This window comes from Labeo rohita, chromosome 3, assembly GCF_022985175.1.
Source record: "Labeo rohita strain BAU-BD-2019 chromosome 3, IGBB_LRoh.1.0, whole genome shotgun sequence".
NCBI classification, from domain to species: Eukaryota; Metazoa; Chordata; class Actinopteri; order Cypriniformes; family Cyprinidae; genus Labeo; species Labeo rohita.
In genome coordinates, this window is record NC_066871.1 from 26223171 (window position 1) to 26242468 (window position 19298).

At 34.7% G+C, this 19298-nt stretch overlaps 1 protein-coding gene across 2 annotated transcripts in view; it reads right to left on the reverse strand.

Annotated features, from left to right (window-relative positions):
* Positions 1-19067, reverse strand: part of spop (speckle type BTB/POZ protein) — a 91428-nt gene extending 72361 nt beyond the window's left edge. For both annotated transcript variants that reach the window (XM_051105916.1, XM_051105917.1), the window contains exon 1: positions 18960-19067. The gene's annotated coding sequence lies outside the window, so the exon portion shown is untranslated. The remainder of the gene's footprint in view (positions 1-18959) is intronic.
* Between the last annotated feature and the right edge of the window lie 231 nt (positions 19068-19298).

Genomic DNA, 19298 nt, shown 5'->3' on the forward strand with positions numbered 1-19298 from the left:
ACTGGTCCATATCACGTTTTGACTGAAGTGTATTTACCTACTTTTGGCAAATTTCGTAACATTCCGCATTTATACAGTAAATTCCATTTTTATATCAGGATTCCGCAATTCCATTCACATTTCCTGCATTGCAGAAATCATAGGACCCTAAATTAAGCAGCACAGTTTATAATAAGTATCTTGAGCTCCAAATCAGCATATCAGAATGATTTCTGAAGACGACACTGAAGACCAGAGCAACAGCTACTGAAAACAAAGCCTTGTCAAAACAGGAATAAACTACATTTCTATTATATTAAAACAGGATGTTATTATAAATTGTAATATTTCAGAAGTTTACTTTTTCTTACTGTATTTTAAACAAAAATATAGTCTTGGTGAGCATTAGATAGCCTACTTATTTCAAAAAGTTAACTTTAAACTGATCCAAAACTTTTGAACTGCAGCGTGTACTGTTTGCTTGAGGAAAAAAAAGCCATTATAATAATAAAGGAGGGACCTCTGGGATAATGATTAGATGGTTGAAAAACTCTTGTTAGTGAATAGAGCTCAGAGAGTTATAACAAATGGATCTGAACGATTAGTTTGGTTTTTATAAGAGTATGAAAGTGCTTACGGCACATTTTATGCACGAATGCACACCACTTGGACATGCGGTGCTCTTAAAGGGAAAGCACTCTTCAAAAATATTTGCCAAAATCTATCACTTTCCTGGTGATGTATAAACACTAAATTGGTGCATTTTTCCTCACATTACTTGAATGCCCATCATATCGTAATTACAACTTGGGAACATCTAAATAGCTTCCCAGAAGGACCTGAAGGAAGCGAGAGGTACAGGTGTGTTCTTCAGAGTGAAGCCGCGGTGTGTAAAAACAGATGATAAGAGAGAATAAGTGTCAACATGAAAAGCGCTGCTGTCAGCTGGAGGACAGATAGACGAGCTCACACAGGTATACAGAAGATAAATGCTTCCCCTTCACACATTTAACAGAAGACATTCAAGGGCAACAAGTCACGATCAGACGCTCTCTGCCAAGAGTGCTTCACTTTTCTTCCTGTTTCTACCAGTCCTCTCACTAGCCAACCACATTCTTCCTTTCTAAGGCTTTTATCTGCACCCTTGATTTGCCTTTCATAACTCTGTATTCTATCTATGTGGACTGGTGTGAAAAAGTAAAAAAAAAAAAAAAAAAAAAAAAAAATCAGTCTGCATTTATACACATTTATTTCTGACAATGGCGATATTTAAATTGAACTTAATGCATTTTAATGTGTGAGGGACTATGAATCATTCAGCTGAACTTCAGCTTCCCAACTTTTGCTTAGACTGCAGTTAATTTAATATTGCATTTTTAACACATTTTAATTTTCTCACTAATGATTTTGAGAATAAAATAATTGGCAGGCCCCCTGCTGAAGACCCTCGCTCTATGTGCAGCGCTACCTCTCACAAAAACAGTCATACACTTGTTTTGGTGGCTTAATGAGAGTAATAGATCACACGTGTGCCGCTACACGGAGGATTAGAGATGAAAAACTTCTATGGGGCATTGTGGGGGGGGTATTTACACTTCATGCGTACTGAGCGATCGGATTGTTTTCCAATTGGGTATGTCCAGTTCATTTCCACCTGGACACATAAAAGTGTCTGCAAAACCAAAATGAATGTGATATATGGTTCCCATGCTACATGCAAATATAACTATTTATTTCTGTGATTATCCTAAAGCTGGGTAGCCAAATGTTTTTTGGAGGGTATTTACACTTGGGTCTTTTTAGTCACAGTTAACAGGCTCTTCACAGACAGGCAGAACTTCAGCATCCCAAAAAAGTTCGGTTTAATTTGATGAAACTGTCACAGAAATATATTACTGAATGTAATCATAGTACTACTACTATTAATACAATTATTATTAAAACATTATTTTTAAGGAATATTTACCGGAGAAAAAAATATTTACCAGTAAAATGTAAATAGCATTTCTGGGAAAAAAAAAAAAAAAAAAAAGGAATAATAAATTAATTTTTTTGTTGCTGTCATTTTATAAAACTCAAACATTTAGAGATGCTTTTCATTATTAACATGTAATGAATCCATTAAAATGAATTCCAGAAAACTAATGATAAACAGAATTTGGTAGTAACAAAAAAAATTAATTTGCAAAAAAAACATTTTTAATAAAATCACTGTTAAATAGTAAGTTTCATGACTTAAATTAATTAGACATGCAAAAACAGTTGAGAAAAAAATAAAATGAAAAAAAAATTCAAATACTATACAAGCAAAAAGTAATGAGCTTTAATTACCAAAAAAAAAAAAAAAAAAAAAAAAAAAAAAAAGATTTCTATAGTTACGTCACCTGTAGCTGCATGCACATTGTGGTGGCAGAGAAACACCGGTAACAAGTGGAGGGAAATATGTAAAATACATGGAATAAGAAGGAAAAAAATGTGGTGTTGTATGTTTGGATGTCAGAATCAAATTCAAATAATTTTTATAAAAACCTGTCATCAAGGACGCCATTTCAAGCTAAACGCAGATGTTTAAACAGACAGACTATGGATGAAACCTGCTATGATTACTCTACTTTTAAAGCATAAATTTGATTTAAGCAATAGGTCTACATAATATTCACATATGCAGGTCATAGGGGACATATTATATTAGCCTGATAGTTACAGCATGAAATACTATTCAAATCTAAAACATTTTACATGAGATTGACCCATTTTATCTCACAATTCCGACTTTTCCTCGCAAATGCTAAAAAAGTTAATATCTCCTAGTTCAGACTTTATACCTCAATTTAACTCAACAATAACAAGCTGGTCAATTCTGAGGGCAAAAAAAAACAGAAGTGTTGGATATAAACTCATGATTCTAAGCCAAGGAGAATGACGAGTTGATTTTTCTTATCAGAATTGCGAGATATAATCTCGGAGAGAATTGCGAGAATAAAGTCAGAATTTTGAAACATAAACTCAAAATCTTTTATTCCATGGCTTCCATAGACCGCTACTTGAAAACTCATTTTCTGCCACCAAAAAAAAAAAAAAAAAAAAAAAAAAAAATTTAATTACTGTTTGCAAATAAAAGAAAGAAACACTATTGAATAAGGGTTTATTTTCAGTAATTTATTTCAGTGCTGTACTTTCAGTTTCAGGGAAAAAAACATTATCTGTTTCAGAAAATAAAAACATGCTCATCATAGAGGTGTATTCAAATATAAACTGTATTTTGAATGCATTTTTGAAACAAAAAAATGAATGTTATGTCTCTCACCTATATACCAGGTATGGATTGTTTAAATACATGTACAAAGAACCATAAATACACCTTTATGCACTCAAGTAACTAGTATGATTGCTGATTCTCGTGCACTGTTGGCAGAAAAACAAATCTGCATAAAGCAGGAAAAGTAGACTCAGTAGAATGAGATATTAATTTAGTCAAAATTACACCATTCTACCCACAACAATTAAAAAAAAAAAAAAAAAAAAAAAAAAAAAAAAAACAACTTAATTTGATTTGTTTCATTAACATCCTCAAACAACAATAAAACTGCCTATGCTTTCTCAGAAGACTGAGACTGATTAAAAGAACGCATTTACTGCAGATTGAAATGAAAGACTGAAATGAAAAGAAAGAACCGAAACATCACCAGAAGAAGAAGAAAGGCCTTTCTTGGACATCTGAAGAGGGTCACAAGCAAAAGAAAACAGACGAAGAAAAAAAAATTGTCCGGTTGAATGAGTGATAAAGACTTTGACACAAACTTAATTACTGATAATTGATTCTGCTCCTAAGAAGAAGGTGACACAAAGCGCTATAAAAGGCATCAGTGTGTATGTGTGCATGGCTGTCAGGAGGTATTCTGAGCAGGTCTATAAAGCATCCAGACAGCATACCTGATGAGAATGACATCAGAGCCCTTAGAGACACCATGGCTTTGATCAGAAGCACAGCTCTCTAAACTAGCAGACGTGTTGATGAGACGAGACCTCGGGCCACCCGTTTGGACGGACGGCACAGAGACAGAGTGAGATGAAGGAGAGCAAACATGTCTGCTCTGAGTGGTCGCTCTCATTGATGAACAGATGAGACTGAAAGGACGTCCTTTCAGCCACTGACACACACACAAACATACACTCATCTCCAATAGGGTGTGATATTCATCTCCACTAACGTTTAAAGTCCCCATGAAATGACTCTGAGGGATTTTTTTTTTTTAAACTGGATGTTGAGGACTATGAGATAAACTAAGAGTCTCAAATATCCTATGCTGATTTTCACAGTGTTCTTCAGTAACAGTAAGAAAGCTCAAGCTAGGCCTGCTCCTTGGGCTACAGATGGTTAGGCCTGTTTGCCGTTTTAGCGGCCAAATCTGCGATATGCAGATAAAAGGTGTCTTAGCCTCACAGGACATGCCCACAAACCCTTCAACACCCATCTGGCGCATTTAGCTTACAAAAATGTGGCTTAACCAGAGCTGCTTTAAGGCAAGCCTCCAAGATTAGCAAAAAAGTTTACAGCAGAAACATTGCTGCTTTGTAAGATAAGTCTGTGACAAAATCTGCACCAGGTTGGATTCCGTTTAGAGCTCTTATTCATTTCTATAGTATCAGCAAATAGCAGGGCTCTAAGATTTATACAATTTTTAATCAATATTTTTTATAAAAATAAATTATTTAAAGATCCTTATTTTTATTAAAATTTAATGAAATATTTATGCAAAACTGATGGAAAACCGAATGTGGTAAAAAATACAACTAAATTTGAGAAAAAAAATAAAACGCATTTCACAGGGCCTTAAACTTAGACTTTTAATAAACCGCTGTTAAATTGTGTAGGTTTCACTGATTATTTAAAATGATATTTAAACGTTAACAGAGCCTAGGAAAATTAAAACAGAAAAACTAAATCCAGAAAAATTAAAACAAAAAAATTAAATAAAATAGAATTTAAAAAAAGGAAAAAAAAGAAAACAGATTTTAAAGGGCCCTGTGACACAAAGTTAATAAACATTATTTTGTACAGAATATTTACCAGAAGATAATACTTGCCAAAATTTATTTACCAGAAGAATGTAAAAAACAGTATTTCTGATAAATAAATAATTTTTAATGAATTTAACATTTTTAATGAATTTTAAAATACAATGGAATCCAAAAAAATTATGGAAAACACATAATTTGGTAGCAATAAAACTAAATTTGAGAAGAAAAAAAATTAAACTGTGTAAGTTTTATAATTTCAATTAATTAGACATGCTTTTTGCTTCATATTTTTTTAATTTAACCATTAAAACAGAGTCAGAGACCAATTTAAAAAAAAAAAAAAAAAAAAAAAAATAAAACTGAGAAAAAGGAATTTGGGGAAAAAATAAATAAAATAAATAAAACAGACTTCATAGGGCCCTGTAGATGGTACAACAAATAATAAACTAATTTTACTTTTTACTTTTTTTTTTTTTTACACAATATTTACCAGAAGAAAATATTTTGCAGAATTTATTTACCAGAAAAATGTAAAAACACAGTATTTCTGAAATAAATAAACAAATAAAACAATAAATTAATTTTTTTAATAAAAATCAATCAATTATAGATGCTTTTTATTAAACTTTTTTTTTATGAAACCATTAAAATAAAAATTCAGAAAATTAATAGAAAACAGAATTTGGTATAAATAAAACTAAAATTGAGGGGGAAAAAAAAAAACTTAAATTGTGTTTTATGATTTTAATTAACGACATGCATTTTGTTTAATATTAATATTCTTAACCATTTTTAACTAATAAAACAGTCTAGACCAATTAAAAGATTAAAAAAAAATAAATAAATAAAAATCCAGAAAAATAAAAATAACAGAATTTGGAAAAAAAAATAAATAAAACTTCATTAACGGATTTAATAGGACCCCGTGAAAATACTACTAATAAATTTATCATTAAAACATTGTGTTTTTTATGGGATATTTACCAGAAGAAAATATTTATCAGAATTTACTCAAATTAAAATGTAAAAACACAATATTTCTGGAAAAATAAATAAATAAAATAACAATAAATTACTTTTTTATAAAATCAATCTGAGATGCTTTTAATATTTACATTTTATTGAAACCATTAAAATGGAATCCAGAAAAATTATTGGAAAACAGAATTTGGTTAAAAATAAAACGGAATTTGAGAAAAAAAAAAAAAAAAAAACACTTTTGTGTAAGTTTTATGATTTCAGTTAATTAGACTTGCATTCTGTTTAATTTAACCATTAAAACAGAGTCTAGAAAAATTCAAAAAAAAAAGGGGAAAAAATGGGTTTTGGAAAAAATAAAACAGATTTCATAAGCAGCGATTTTATACTGTACAACTTAAGGCTACAGTGTGATTGTTTATCAAGGCACACATGATACAAGTTGACAATTAGAAATCACAAATTGTACGATATGCATATACTAGCATTCTATCATCAATTGACCACACTCCTCTTCACATCTCATAGCATCCATTACTAATAACCCACATCAGTCAAACACTAGACTAAAATTTACGCCAACGGTGAGATGCCTGTCTACGCGAGGCCTGACGAGGAGTGACAGACAGCCATAGCAGACACTAAAACCCACCAGGAATTTGAAGCAAGTGGTGCATTTCCAATCACTTCCACTGGCAATTTTCCACTTCACTTTGGCTGCTATTAAACATCCCAAACCTTGCTTTGATTCAGTCAGAAGTGATGCTGACGAGCTCTCTAAAACTGCACTTCTTGACTCCTAAAACATTTGCATCAGCTTCATAAAGTCACTCATTCTTGAAGAGAATAGTTTTTATGAGCACAGTATAAATTCCTTACTTCAATTCAAACAGTTTAGACTGCAAGGTCCACAAATTATGATAATGAAGCTCAAACAAACTATTAAGTGCTTGAAAATATGGCTCCTGCTGTACTTTCCTTCCAAAACTCTGTAAGAGATGCTGCGCTAAACACACACACGCTCGGAGTTTGTTCATCTCACACACGTGAAACAAACCTAAGTCTCACACACACACTCTTCTGTTTGGCTGCTGAGTGGCAAAGCTTTGAGATCAAAGGTTTTACAGATGGCTTAACGAGCAGTTAGACACATAACAGCGGGAGACAGAGAGAGAGAGAGAGAGAGAGGGGGAAAAAAGTGAAGAGGAGAGACAGGTATTTAGACAAGTAAAGTCACGGAGAGAAAGAGTGAGAGAAGTTGACATCCAGAGAGGGAGAGAAAGGAGAAAGAGATAGACAGAAGGAGACAGGTGGAGCAGAACAAAGCAGACGAAACGAAAAATGTAGAAAATGAGAGTTATCAACTTGCACAATAACACAGTCTTGCTTTCTACTGAACAGCTTTCGGTGTAAAACAGCTTCAACCTAACAGAAGTTTCATTTCATATAATGCCGACCAAACAACATATGAACAACAACAACACAAGAGCGGAAAAGAGTGGAACAAACACAAGGACTAGACACAAGGACTAGAAACCAATAAATCAATATTCCCTTTTTATGAACAACAAACAGGCTTTGGTTTTGTCTGATAACCAACTATTTTTTAGATTTTTAATTTGTTTTTTTGATGCAATTACTACATGAGCATTGTGTTAAACAAAATAAACATGAAAAATGTATTACTTGTAATTTAATATTTTAAATTTTTTATTTTAAAAAGACTATTACAGGATTCTACACTTACTTTTCTTTTTTAGGAGTAAGTGTGTTCATAACTTCATAAAAAAGAAAAAAAAAAAAAAAAAAAAATGTAGAAGCACAGTCAAAATTTTATTGATAATTTTATCGATAGCCTCGGGGGCTATCGATAAAATTATCAATAAAATTATCAATTTATTAAAATTGTGTCACTTTTATAATCTTGTCAAATTTGCTTTTTTTTTTTTTTTTTAATTAAATTTAAATTTACAAATTGAGAAGTAGAGAATTAGTTACCAATCAAATGAAATCAGTATTAACAAAATTAATTTGTACTACAGAGGAAGCACAGAACACAAAAGTGGCTTGTAGGTGTATTTTCATGTTTAATGAGACTCAGAGATGGCATGAGATTAATCATGTTGAGAAAATGTTTTAAATATAAGAATTTGAAAACAGAAATATTAAATGATTTAAATAAGTGAAAAGATACTTTAAAAATGAAACTAAAACTGGCAGTAGGTGGCAGCAAACCACTGATTTAATTACTGAATCATATCATTTATTTGATTCGTTTGAACGGCTGATTCATTCAGAAATAAAGCAAGTGAATATCTTTGAATGGGAAATTGAATCATTGAATCATTAGATTTGTTTAAAAATGCACGTTCATTCATAAATGAAACACCGCTGTGTTTAAATGGAGATGCAAAGCAGCTCAGTTGTGACTTGTTTCAGATTATTTTTGACAACGAAATAGAGCTAAATCAGGCAATAGTGTTATAGTCAGACAATGGAAGTCGCTTAATTTTAACTTCTTGTTTATTTAACAGCTAAAAATCATTAAAAGCTGTCACTCATCTTAGTTCATCACAATCTCACAAAGTTCCATTATAATTAAAGCTCTCAACACTGCACAATAAATCTCTGATTTACACTCTCTACAATGTTTATCAAAAGATTTGTGAGATATGTCTGTGATACATCACTCAATGTTGCAAAAACAAGTAGAAACCTTTGAAACTCCCCTCAGTGCAAACACAAATATGCTGATCGGGTCAGTCACATATGGTGCTCCTAAATATTTTTTCAAAGTCGCACGCAGTAGTTTTCAGTGGCAAATGCAACCGAAATGGTCGCACTTTAGAGCCCTGTATTAATATATTTATTTATTTGCAAAAGCAAACTCCGAACCATTTTTAAGACCAAGCAGGTGACTGAAGGACCCATATGAGCTTTTAAGTCAAAGACATGCAACATTATTCTGCACCTTCATACACTCCAGCACATCAGTTTCACAGGAATCCTGATCTACATGCTGCCAACAGCTCTGCCTCATGAATATTCATCAAGCTCATTACCACACAAGTGAGGAAACACACCAGATTGTAGAAAGAGAGACAGATATACAGCACAGCCATACACACACACACACCTTCTTCTGCCCTGAAACATTCTACTAATGCAAACATACATGCATGAAAAGAAGTTTCTTTTCACGCCTCTATTTTTACTTCAGACTGAAATATACTACGTTTTAAGTCTATGATTGAAACCTGAACAATAAATTGAGGTGGAATGGTATGACAAGGCATATTTGAATCTATCGTGCTTACTTAGATGCCTCCATCTGGTTGAGTTTTAGCATAGATTTATTCTGTGCAGCCTGTGATATCCCACAATTCTGTGTGGGTCAGTTTGCTGAAGGAAAAAAAAAAAAGGCATCTGATGGAGCTGTTAAAAGTAGTAAATTACTTTATGAACATCAATTTTCTTTCAATTTTCAACATCTGATTCAATTTCTACTGACAAATAAGTATTGTAGTCATTACGTACTCCCTTGGATATTTCTAAAGTTCACTTCAGCATGTTTTAGATCATTACACATGAACCTTGGAAAGCAGTCTGGTGCCTTCATTCAAAAATGCTGCCAGGCAAGTCAATGACTGTCTGGACAGGAAGGCAACTGCCTTTTTGGACACAGCTTTAAATGTCTTAGCAAGCATGTGTGTGTGTGCGTGCACGCATGTTGGACCATTAGTGGCTGTTAGTGAGCTAGAATCTCAATCAATAGTTGCCTGACTATCAAACAGTCGAATGGCCACATTCCCACCTGCTTCCCCTCTGGCACTCTCCTTTTCTGTCCATCACAAATGTCCGGCCAAAAATAAAAGGCTAAAAGTCTGAACTATCGATTTCATCCGAGCAAACGCTGAGCGCCACTCTGCCCTCACCCTTCAGTTACACTAACCTCCATCAATATCATGTGATACTGTGCTAAAATTCACACAAACACAGAAAAACAGTTTTATCTCAACATGCAACATACATCAGGTATGGGTTGCTTCGATCCTGGAGGGCTACCATCTTGCAGAATTTAAAGAGATGAAAATTACCCCACGATTTACTCACCTTTAAGTAATCCTAGGTGGATATAACTTTCTTCTTTCAGACAAATGCAATCAGAGTTATATTAAAAAAAATGGCCTCTGGCCTTTTCCAAGCTTTATAATGGCAGTGAATGAATGTTGAGATTTTGAAGGCCAATAAAGTGCATCCATTCATTATAAAAAGTGCTCCACATGGCTCCGGGGGGTTAATAAAGGCCTTCTGAAGAGAATCAATGCATTTGTGTAAAAATATCCATATTTAAAACTTTATAAACTGTAATCCTAGCTTTCGGTAACTGCCGTACAGTGAGTGGTGTTCCAGTGGATGTCGCAGGACGTAGGCGAACGTGGTGACGAATTTGGAAACGCAGAGGAGAGAGCAAAACACAACACTAATCACAAATTAGAAGTACAAAACGAGGATTTGTAAAGGAAAATGGCAGGGGATTTCGATATAAGCAAAGAAGAAATAAATTTTCCTTTACTAAAAAACATGAAAACTAGGGCTGTCAAATGATTAATCGCGATTAATCGCATACAAAATAAAAGTTTGAGTTTGCCTACTATATGTGTGAGCAATTACTATGTATATATATATATATATATATATATATAGAGAGAGAGAGAGAGAGAGAGAGAGAGAGAGAGAAATATGTTATTCATGTACAAAATATTTTTATTTATATATAATATAAATTCTGCAAAAATTATAATAAATACATATACTTGTAAATATTTCTTAAATATATACATGAATGTGCTTGTATTTATATACACATAATAATTACACACAGTACACACATATATATTAAGCAAACTCAAACTTTTATTTTGTATGCGATTAATCGCGATTAATCATTTGCCAGCCCTAATGAAAACATTAGGTGTGTTCAACTTCACGCGGTGATGAACAGATCAGTCGGTGAGAGTTGCCGCCTGCATTCAGGGGTGGAACTGAAAGCAGAGACGTCAAGTCGGACACCTTTTGCTTCCTTTGCTCCTGTAAACAAAACTTGGTTCTCATGAGACTAGCATAGGCTCAGACTAGCATTCTCACAGGAGCATATGCTACTCCTACATCCAAAGTCATCGCTGGAACGTTTTAAATATGGATTTTTTTTTAACATTGATTCGCTTCAGGAAGCCTTTGTGTAGAGCCATGTGTAGACATGGGACGATAAATCGATTCGTGGACTGATTCTGAGATCTTCCGAATCAACTCTTTGAAATCAATTCTGAGCTTAGATTTGAACAGCAGATGGTTTTATCCGCACACTCAAACGCTCCTGAAGAAGAGTGCTGAAGAGAACTTGTGCGTTCAGCCGAGTCATGTAATTTCACTTCTGCCCAGAATGCTTTTATGATGCAGGATTCATGTATACACAGCCCACTGTGAACACCCTTGTAATTCGCTTTAATCTTTTCGAATTGCATGAATGATTATTTTAGGTTCAAGTGCATGTAAGGATTTGGAAACATGCAGAGCACGGCTGTTGCTAAAGCAAGCAGTGCCATCTGCTGTTCAAAACTAAACCTAGAGGCGATTTGAGAAAGAATCGCGATGTGTTAGGAAAATCTCAGAATCGATGCTGAATTGTTTCTCGATTCGCGTTGCAATGTAGAGCACTTTTTATGATGGATAGATGCACTTTATTGGACTTCAAAATCTCAACACCCATTCACTGCCATTATAAAGCTTGGAAGAGACAGGACATTTTTTAATGTAACTCCAATTGTATTCATCTGAAAGAAGAAAGTCATACACAAGGATGTCTTGAGGGTGAGTAAATCATGGGCTAATTTTCATATTTGGGTGAACTTTAACAAATCAAACACAACAGCGCTGCTTGAAAATCAAAGGCAGGTGATTTTTTTTTTAGGGATGCAACATATTTTTACAAGGTAAATATAATATATAATATCAATCACTGAAATAACAAATAAAGTAAAAATGTCTAGGATTTTTTTTCTTTTGGCTAATTCATAGTCAATTTAGTATTAAGCAACCTGTCTGTCCTGAACAATCATAAAGGTGATTTAAATATAAAATGACCTAAAGATACAGCAGCACCAAAAACCTTGTCTAATTTTAATTCTAAGGGTCTCAGGTTAAAAAAAAACAGCTAAAAATACATCACTCTTTCCATGCAAATAACCTTGACTGACGAACTTCAGGACACAAAAGATGGTAAACTGCAGTCCAATCTGTTTATGTTTTCAGTGCATTAGATCTACATGAATACTAATGAGTAAAACAAGAATTCAGAAGACAGAGAGAGCGTGGGAGAAACAGTATATTAGAGTGTCTCCATAAGAACATGGGAAGTATTCATTACTGAGGTTACAACGTGTGCACAATAAGTCCAACCAGACAGACACGTACTGAGATCCAGTTTATACCTTTCTATGGCTCCTTAAATCTAAATATAATCGGACATAGACCAGAGTGTGCTGTGCACAGAGACAGACACCCGCACGCTCAGATGAGGAGCAGGAAAATATTTTAGCCCTTTTATGGAAGCTCACACAGGCATTTGCGACCCCAATCCATATTTCAATTTCCATCCTCTCATGTAAACGAATTCAATCGCCACTATGTGTCCTCAGTGCAACCGTCTGTGTGAAAAATGAGCCTATTCTCACCCACACATCCTGACGCCTTCACTCCCATATCTTTAACATGCACACACACACACTCTTGATCTGGCCCTTCTCTTCATAAAGCATTCATTGTCGAATCTCACGCATCATCTTACAGGAGTTCTCAAAAATAACACAGAGAATAAAACCAAGCTTAATTTAACTTCAGATCCACTTGAGCTGAAATACAAGTTCTTTGACTGTGATCAGTAAACTGCTGCTGTAATGGACGCTGGGCGTGTTTTCTGTTACCCTGCCATTTTCAGTTATAACTGTTACTTAATAGTTACCGGAGGAAACTTTTCATAGCCTTTTTGGCGTGTTTGCACCGCAAGAACTAGGAACGTAGTTAGTTACAGGAACTCTGTTTGGGGGAACTAAATTAGCTCCTACTTCAGAGCAGGGTCTAAAACAGTTCTATCCACAAGTTTCCTATGCTCCATGTTGCCTTGCATCAAAAGTGGGAGTGTCTTCCGGTTCGAAGTAAACAAGCGGGACGTGACACTCATTCATTCAACAGTTGACAGTAGTAGTTTCGGGAAAAGATAAAAAGCTTTTAGTGTCGAAAACAGTGCTATTGGTTGGTTAGCAAAAAATAAAGCAGCCAAGCCTGTGAAACAAACTCTGTCGGATGATACATTCACCACACATTACACAGATCGAAATTAATTTACCCATTATAATGTGGCATTATAACGTGACATTAAACGGTAGTACAAATATCTCAAATTTTAATTTAAAATCTAATTAAATAAGTCTCAATAAGTAGGATCTGGGGGTTGAAACAGTCCGACATGCAAAGTGAATTGTGCACTGGACTGGACAGAAAGTGAAAATTCGTTTGTCACTGGTTTTGTGATTTCTATGCTAACAAAACAAGCCTCAAATCAAGGCTTCATCTGGCACACCCCTTAACACAAGCTCTGATGCCTCGGTTCAAATTTCACATGACTAGTTGACAGTCATTCAAGATTTGGCAATCCAAACCTGCTAACGATGTGGAAACACAACTTCAAACAGCACATGTTGTCACTGAGTGCGTAACTTATTTGGCTACCTGTTGATTGCAGCGTTGTGTTCTTTTCTCAACCTTTAAGTGATATGTAACGCTGCAAGTTGTCATAAGAGATTTAGTCATATTTTGGTGCTCTTTCAATCATTTAAAAATTGTGGGTTTGCATTCCCTCTCCATTGTTACGAAACCCACGACACACAACAAAAACAGCTCCGATCACTGCGTCCTCCATTCACCGGTTGTTGACATTTGTAAATGCCGCAAATAAAGACGTCACTATCGGCCGCTTCAGAGTTAACCTACAACCAGTGCGAATGCAACCAGGAAAACACCCCGAGGGAGAAATTGGTTCTCTAGGAACCACTATGCTGGCTATTTTTCAGAACTATGCGATGTGAAAGCTACTAATGAGGACTATACACCTGATGAAAACTATTTATTAGCATTCACATGCAAACAACTACTACAATATATTGAAACATCCACAATTTATCAAGAAATACAGTAGTCAAACCCCAAAGACTTGCCATTAATACAGCTCCATCTACCATTTAACTGGTCATTTAACTGCCATTTAACTGTCCAAAATGTAGATGAGTTTGTTTCGTCATTGGAACAAATTTAGAGAAATTTAGAAAAATGTAGAATTACATCACAGTGAATGGGTGCTGTCGGAATGGGAGTTTAAAAAAAGCTGATAAACACATCATAATAATCTACAAGTAAATCAATGTGACTCTAGACCAGTGTTTCTGGTCTAGACACATCCCCCCATCACTGCACAGTTTGTATGTCTTCCTTATCTGACACACCCATTTCAGGTCCTGGAGTATCGTTTAATGAGTTGATGAGTTGAATCAGGTGTGTTTGATTAGACAGACACACAAAATGTGCAGTGCTGGGAGGGGGGGTGCCCAGGACCAGGGTTGAGAACTGCTCCAGACAAGTGGTTCTCGACTCCTGTCCTCGGGGCCCACTGCTGTTCCATGAACTCAACTGAGTGTGTCAGATTCAGAAACATACAAAATGTGTGGGCCCCGAGCACTGGCATTGAGAACCACTGCTCTAGACCATCATTTGGGCGTTGGTAATAACCAAAAAAAAAAAAAAAAAAACATAATCCATACATTTTCCTCCAATAAAAAAAACTCCATCCCATTATTCATATTTGTTAAGAACGGTTTTCACTTTGCTTGATCTGTGCATATTTCTCAACTGATTCAGATGAGATAGAGGACTTGTATTTTAATCAACAACAACAAACAACAATTTTAAGTTAAAAATGTATTGATAGGTTTGCTTGTTACAAACGCACAGCTTTTTCACTTTACAAGATGTTAACTGATGGATTGTAGTCGTGTGGATTACTGTGATGTTTTAATCAGCTGTTTGTACTCTCATTCTGATGGCACCCATTCACTGGTGAGCAAGTGATGTAACACTAAATTTTTCCAAATCTGTTCTGACAAAGAAACAAATGCATCTACATTTTGGATGGCCTGAGGGTGGGTACATTTTTAGCGTATTTTTATTTTCGGATGAACTATTCCTTTAACATAATCCGTTTATTGTGTTATATACAACTTCCTCTTTCAAAGCCACCAGCTGTCTTTTAGCATATGATTCAGACATTGTAAATATGTGGTTGCTCACTGGGTAAATTTTAAGCACACGCTTTATCAGGGAGTTATTAAACAAATAACGATCCATGTTTATTACACCCAAGCAAGCCATTTGCTACTGTTAACATTACTGATTATTTAAAAACAACAGCTTTAAAAAATTATAATAACAATCTGAATATTTCAGCATGGCAATCTCTCTCTTTCTCAGTCTGCCGCCTGGTCTCGGGTTTGTTCATAAATTACAACTGTTCATCATTCGAGGCAATTTGGTGCGTAATATCTTGGCTTTGATGGAGCTGCTGACTAATTGATGGATTACTTTATTTTCGAATAGCGGAAACTGCCAAGCCAGAGTTGCGGTAGTAAATCTCTCCGAAATGAAAGAAACCATCACATTTACGCTGGACTTTAATCAGCGCCTAATGCAAGAGTTTATTCAGAGACGCTCCATCAGACCCATTTTACACAGCTGATAGTTACGGGAAAGAATTTGTCATTTCTGACACACCTGCTGAGACACCCGAGATTCCTCATAATCCATAACAGATTTAGAAGCATTATTATTGTAAACAAAATTTACATGTAACTATTCAGAAAGATTTGAGAGGCTGTTCCAAAAAAAAAAAAAAAAAAAAAAAAAATCTCATCATAAATTGTATTAAATGCTAGAATTAAATGCTGGGAGATTGGATGCTAAAATGAATCCTAATGAGCACATTTTTAGAGACAAACATAATCTGCAGAATTATTTAAAAAAGATGTAAACAGAAGTTTCATTGTGCTATTTTATACAAGGAACACAATGCAGAACTCACATGAATATCATACACAAGGAGAGACCGACTACAGCTTTTTAAAATTCTCAAAACAGTGGGAAGTGGGTCAGACTGATTTCAGGACGTATGCTAAAATGCCTGAATAAATATGGAAATAAAGAACTTGCGTGCAACAACAGATGGCAAAAGTTTGACGTGTTTAAAAAGAGCAGCGTACTCAGAGGAGTTTCACTATTTCAGTTTCATTATTATTTCAGCGCTGGGGTTAAGAACTGGGCATCAGATAGATTAGAAAAACATCCATCTCCAGAATTGCATTAGCTGAGCATTTTCACACAATCTGTGTCTCCATCTTTCTCCAACACACTCAAACAACTGCTCTCTGTAACTGTACGAGGCCACTAGTGCAAAAAGTGAGTGGGCATTTTCATTACATTCTCTATGGGAGTTATATGGCAGGGTTGCACTAGGGAATGAAAAAAAAAAAAAAAAAAAAAAAAAAACTTTATGCAAGTGAACAGAAAATGTCATCTTTTGCCAATATTTCTAGTGGATTCAATGCTTAAATCATACCGTTATATATTATCATACATTAATTAATGTATATTAACGTTCAAAAGTTTGGGGTCTGCAACATATTTAAATGTTTCTAAAAGAAGAAATATTACAATATTAATTTTTTTTTTATAAAATCATATTTCATAATTTATTTCTGCGATGGCAAAGCTACATTTTCAGAATCATTACTTCAGTCTACATTTCAGAAATCATTCTAATATGCTGATTTAGTGCTCAAGAAACATTAATTATTATTATCAATGTTGAAAACAGATACGCTATATAATTTTTATTTATTTTTTTATTTTTTGCAGAAACCATGATGTATTTTTCTGGAATTCTTTGAACAAAGTCGATTGAACAAAACTGGATTGATTTTTTATTATTATTCTAGATTATATAATAATATAATATATATTATAGGTGGGTAATTCGTGGGATTTGGTGCCCCAGTAAAGATCATGATATTATTGCCTTAAAATGTTCAACATACACTGCAAAATTATTTGCAATTAATCAATTCAAAATAAAACTTTATGTTTGCATACTATGTGTGTGTACCATGTTTATTTATTATGTATAAATACAAACATATGTATTTTAAAAAACATTTGTATGTATTTTATGTACTTGTATGTAAACAAATGTATATAATATATATTACACAAAGATATAAATATTTTAAATACAAATCTAACATATTTTTTCCTTAATATATACATGTGTGTGTTATATACATAAATATACACAGTACACACAAATATAGTATACAAACAAACTTTATTTTGAATCGATTTATCGCGACTAATCGTTTTAGAACATCAATTTTTAAGTTGCATTTTAAGTCCCTTTAAAAAAAAATGTAAACAATTCTAAACATTTTACAGCATTTTAAACCACCAAGCATCACAATTTTTCCTATTAATAACTTTTCCTTATTTTATCTTTCCAATTTGATGTGGTCAACTTCAACATGTCCACCCTGTTTGTCTTTGCAGTCACTTTTAATTCAACACATCCTTGCAAGAAAAAGTTCTACTTTCTTGACCTTAAACCTTTCAACAGAAGTGTCTTTACATTAACTAGAAATATTGAAGTAACACAGTATTTGTATTTAATGTAAACATACATGGCCAAACACTAAATGCAATCAGAGTCCAAATGACAATCACCACCTGTGCTGGACATTTACGCTCCCAAAGTGGCAGAGCAGGTGTTTTTGGTGGTATTGAGCATATTTCTTCCACACCACTGAGCTCATAGGGTTAGTCCCATTACATGTGTCACAGGTGTTTGTAAAACCCTAGGGATTTCTTTAGCTCTGATGTGTTAATGTGAAATCTGTTTTTACAAACTCAACATAACATCACATTTTTCCCGAAAAAATTACCAGCTGGGGACCCAGAGCTGATCTAAAAACAACCCCCATAAACAATCCAGGAGTGGCACAGCCACCGTTCCGCTTCACAAGCGCCCCAGGCAGCCCAACTTTTTCAGCTGTGCCTAATTTCTGCAATGCAGCAAGCTATTCAACACGTCTGCGTGAACGCGATCATGAACGCGGCTCACTTTCTGGCAAAGAGCGCCCCTGCAGCGCCGCACTGCGCATGCGCACAACGATAACCCACTATCTGGCAGGATGCGGGACGTGTAAACAGCGCATGCGCAGTGAAATCCTTCGATTCACAGTCAATGCGGGATCAGTATTTAGCAAGTCCTGTGTCACTGATACCCAGGCCTCTGCCCAAAAACAACTTACAAGCATTTACAACAATACTCGAGTGCTGCAGTGGTTGTGACAGGGCACTTTAACCTAAAACACATCTTTCAAACGCATACCGGGGGGTTTAACATCACACATGTCCGTACAAATCACATATAGTGAAAAGAAATAAAGTAAACACAACAAACTGAAGCAGGTGGAAGAGCAAGTCTGTCCATTTATAACATGACAGTTGTCACTAAAAGCACTCGTTTCACTACAAACCCATAGTCATTCACAAGTTAAAATGTTTCACTATCAATACACAGAAACGCTCGGCTAAAATCACGATGCATCCCTGTTATATAAGAGTCATAAAGTAATAAGGCTGGCAAGCGCAACAAGAGGCTAAGCTAGTTAGCACTGCAACAGCAGCCTGAAACAAGCTCAAATATAACCGACACAGATCCTCTAAACGCGCCGTTTTCACTCTTACGAAGTTAATTACAAGCTAAAACCGAAATATATGACGTCTCCTGATATGTTGTGGTGTGTCCGCGTTTATACACTTACCTTTTTTTGAAGGTAAGCTGTTTTACCGTATCGGATATTTTTCTATGGAGCGGCTTCACGTCCGGGTTAAATGAATGACGGAGGACGGGAGTGCGTACGTACTGCTCGGGAACGCGCGCTGTGCAAAAGCAGTCACACAACCAGTGTAAATATCAGTTTACATGTGAGTACAATTACTATTTTAAGCACAGACTCATATACTTCCAATCTGATTTAATGTTGTTGTCCCTGTCATCTGTGGATTTCAGTCAAATGTGTGAGAGAAATGTAAAGAGCAGTCTATGAAATGTACATTTTATATTTAAGTTCATTTAAGTTTAATTTAAAAGAGAAGTTCAC